Source organism: Macaca thibetana, chromosome 16 (genome assembly GCF_024542745.1).
Source record: "Macaca thibetana thibetana isolate TM-01 chromosome 16, ASM2454274v1, whole genome shotgun sequence".
NCBI lineage: Eukaryota > Metazoa > Chordata > Mammalia > Primates > Cercopithecidae > Macaca > Macaca thibetana.
In genome coordinates, this window is record NC_065593.1 from 41,605,323 (window position 1) to 41,609,421 (window position 4,099).

At 43.3% G+C, this 4,099-nt stretch overlaps 1 pseudogene; it reads right to left on the reverse strand.

Annotated features, from left to right (window-relative positions):
- Positions 1–1,199: 1,199 nt before the first annotated feature.
- LOC126938297 (phosphatidylinositol 4-kinase type 2-alpha-like) lies at positions 1,200–3,085 on the reverse strand (annotated as a pseudogene).
- Positions 3,086–4,099: the final 1,014 nt, after the last annotated feature.

A 4,099-nucleotide genomic window follows, 5' to 3' on the forward strand; every position in this document is an offset into this window, starting at 1 on the left:
GCCTCATCCCCAGATGGCACCCTTTTTACTTCCTCCTCAGGCCGTTCTTTGCTTTGGTGTAGAAAGGGCTCAAACACCTGGCAAGGGGGATTGGGTAGCAGGGGAAAAACTTACAAGGAAGCAAGAAGATGTGCACTGGGCTGGGCGGGAACTGGGGGACAGTTTGAAGACTTCTCTCCTTTGGGACCTGTCTTTCTTAAGAAGCCATGAAGACACTGGCCTGAGACAAGTCAGGGAGTAAAGGGAAACTGCCAATTAGGAGGTAGAATACAAGTCTCGTTACTTCCACCAATCAGCAGTGGTAGCATAGAAATAAATCCAATAACTAATATCCTATCCTCTTGTAAACCAAGACTCACCCCAGAACCCTCACAGACACCCACTCAGAAGATAAACTCAACTCCTAAGTCAAAAGAGTTGGGTGAAAGCAATTAAAATAAAAGGAACACATTGGATGGTTGGGACCAAGGACTCAGGAAACAAAGCTGGTAAGTTCATCCATAGAGCACTTACAGCTCCCAGCATACACTTAAGCCATGTGGATCACTTTTTAATAAGAGTCAACTTCTTATTAAAATATAAATGCTAAGACTAGCTCTTCCTGCCTTTGCTTGAGAGACAGACAAGCGGCAGCATGGCAGGGAGCACAGAGGTTCCCCGGGATTGTGCGCAGAACTGCTGGGAGGTGTAGAGCAAAAACCTCCCTCCTGGGAGAACTGTTTGGAGGTTTGCAGCCACCCTACAGCACTGGTGGGAGACGAGGAAGAAGGCTTGGCAAAAACCCAAAGGAAAGGTGTGGCTTCTGTCTGTTCCAGCACTGTGAGCCATCCAGTTGCCCTCTAGCACAGTCTTGGCTCCTGGGAGTAAGCAACAGCAAGGCAGCTGAGTGTCTGGGTCTATGCTAATTCAGGCCTGGATTAAAGGTTTCTGGCATGAGGGGATCTGGGGCTCTGCTACAAGGATTGGATTTCTTGTTTGTTTGCTTTTTCTGATGCAGAATAGGGAATTACAATAGAGCAAGGTGTCAGGGAAGGAAGGGACTGTCCAATCCTGCCACCAGCAGATGCTGGAAGGGAGATGCTCCTTCCCAGGCCTCCCTGGCATTAAGAAGGTCCGAGGGGCACTCACTCTTCCTGACTGTGCTTCTCCTTGTGGGTAGGAGAGATCCCAGGGCGGTGGCAAGCAGAAAGGGAGGGATCTTAAAGGTGCTGCTCTCCACTGGCTTCTCTAGCTTTTCCTGCACCCCACTGCCCAGGTTTCCTCCCACAAGTCTCAGACAGTGCCTCGTTTGACTGCCTCTGACTTTTGAAGCTCTGAAAGCTCTGTGTGTAGGACTCGCTAGAAAGCCGCTGGTGGGAATGGGCCATCTCATCTCAACAACCTTAGGTGGCATCTGGACAAGGTGCAGGGGACTCTGGTCTTTCAAGACCTGAGTCAGATTTAGGATCAGACCCAGCATGACAGTAATCTGCTTATCAAACTGGTCCTTGGCAAAACTAGAATTTTTTTTTTTTTTTGAGATAAGGTCTCACTCTATTGCCCAGGCTAGAGTGCAGTTGCCTGATCTTGGCTCACTGTAACCTCTACTTCCTGGGCTCAAGCAATCCTCCCTCCTCAGCCTCCCAAGTAGCTGGGATTACAGGCATGAATCATGATACCGGGATAATTTTTACTTTTTGTTTGTTTGTTTGTTTCTGTAGAGACAGGGTTTCCCCATTTGCCCAGGTTGGTCTCCAACTCCTGAGCTCAAATGATCTGCTTCTCGAAGTGCTGGGATTACAGGCATGAGCTACCACACCCAACCCAGGAGCTTTCCTGAATAGTTCACATAGGTCCTCTTCCAAGTCCTTGAAGTTAGGGTTGGATATCTTTGGAATGATCAGATCTTTGAACTCCTAAGAGAAGGGGACTTTTGTCTGGGACAGCCAGGCCCAGTGCAAAGGATATTCCCTTCAGGAGTCAGGGTGCTTTGGAGGGAAGGCCAGCCCATTGTCTATGGCAGCCACCTTGATAACAGGCTCCTTCACAACCACCCAGTCTGTGTGCTGAGAGCCAGAGCTATCCTTTGGACAGTCACATTTACCAGTTGTCATTGCCTCTCTGATGTGCAGTTGTCATTGCACATCTGATGATGTGATCCAGCACCACCAGTGGCTGGAACTGCAGTAGTAGTTGCTGTTTGATATTCTCAGGGAGCGGTTCTGCTTCAATACGCCACAGCCAATAGTCTGCATCTTTGTAGCCTTCAACAAAGAGCTGGAAAGAGCCAACCTTTGGTGGGTTGCCCAATGGGGTTAAACCACTGCCCAACGTTTGACACTTTCTCTAGCACAAGCTGCTTGCCCCTGGACATCACTTTGTCAATGGCACTATAGTTGAATGTCTTACTGGCCAGGTATACCACCTTTGTGAGGAGTACAATCTTGCATTCTAGTTTTCGGTCCACCAGGTCACCCTCTGCCTCTGAGAGATAACCCTGGTTGAGGACAAGGTATGCACCACGGCCAAAACAGCAAGGACAGCACAGCTTCTGCAACCACTTGGTCCACTTAGGATTAAGTTGCCCATAGGGGCTCTTCATTCTTGGGTTTGAAGACAACAGTGATCTTTTATTTACTGGCGAAAGAGTGGAAAAAAAAAAAAAAAAAAAAAAAAAAAAAAAAAAAGCAAAATGCATATATTCATATTGTTAAGTCTTCAGAATTATTTTCTTATCCAAAGCGGCTAGCAAGAGGCCTCAGTTACTGGTCTTCTCTGTCTCTGCTCCCCTGGAACTCCAACCTCTGAACAACAAAGAAGCAGTAGCAACAGGCTCACAACTCATGAGTTCATTGTAACCCTCCAGACACCTGTGAGGGTCCTTGACAAGTAGCTTCTGCTGGGGCCCTGGTAGATGGGGCTTGGGAAAGATGCCGCGCTTAATGGCCAGTTCTGCCTGCCACACCGCAGCCTCGAACTCAAGGTCTTCCAAGAATTCATTCAGCTCCTGGTGGGCCTGAGCATTGTGCGCTGCCTTGGCAAACCCTGGACCTGCGCCACCATGGTTTGGAAATGGAAAAATTCTTCCTGCAGAAATACTGCTCATGTTTTTGGCCACTGATGACATTATTTTTTTCTTGCAACAATCCATTTTGTACTACAGTACCACGTTAAAACAAAATGAGTCCACATGTACACAGGTATAACACATCCTTTATGACATTAATATAACATTTATCCTGTTGTTGTTCGTAAATTCAAAAATTCTAAGCTATTTTAAGTTCCCTGTTATTAATGCTGTGTCCCTATTTTCTTCTCCAGTGGTTTTCTGTAATAAAGACATTATTTTTTTCAATTGGATGAAATGAATTTCCCTCCAGTAACTTTTTAATTTAAGTTTTTTGGGTTAGAAAATACTAATTTTTATTGTTAACAATTGCATTTTAGGTTGAAAAACAATTACTAAGTAAGAAGACCTAAAAGATTGTTGGGGAGAAGATGAAAAACGTATCTTATTAAGAAATAAACGAAATTACAAATAGTCATTTCAGTACTAATAATATCAAGTACAAAGTATTCTTATTCATCAATGAAAACAAATTTAAAAATTCTCATGATGGTACTTTAGCATAATCAGTTATTGTTTCTCTTTCAGCATAATGAATGGTTAAACAAACTTCACAAATTCAAAGTTCTATTTTCCCCATTGTTTTAAATAATGCCATTACTCTGTACGTAAAATTATTTTGGAATTTTAAATAAATCCTAGAAGAATATGCAATAATAGTCCAAAAGACACCCAAGTTTAATTAATGTGGGGAAAATTTGATATGTAAGCAAACCCAAATATGTACATAAAACTAATAGTTTTCAAAATGTGCTGTATTGAAACTTCAACAGAATGCATTTTTTAAACTTTCATTAAAGATCCATGTGTTCATACTATGAAGCATTTTTATTTCAGTAGGCACAACCACTAGGTATTTTTTGTTTCCTCCAGTATTTTTATTTTCTTTGGACACTAATGCTATTTACCAGAGTCTTTTAAAACACCAAGAAAGTGGAGAAAATTTAGTACGCATACACATAGAATTTTATAAAATTGGTTAAAAAGCTTGAA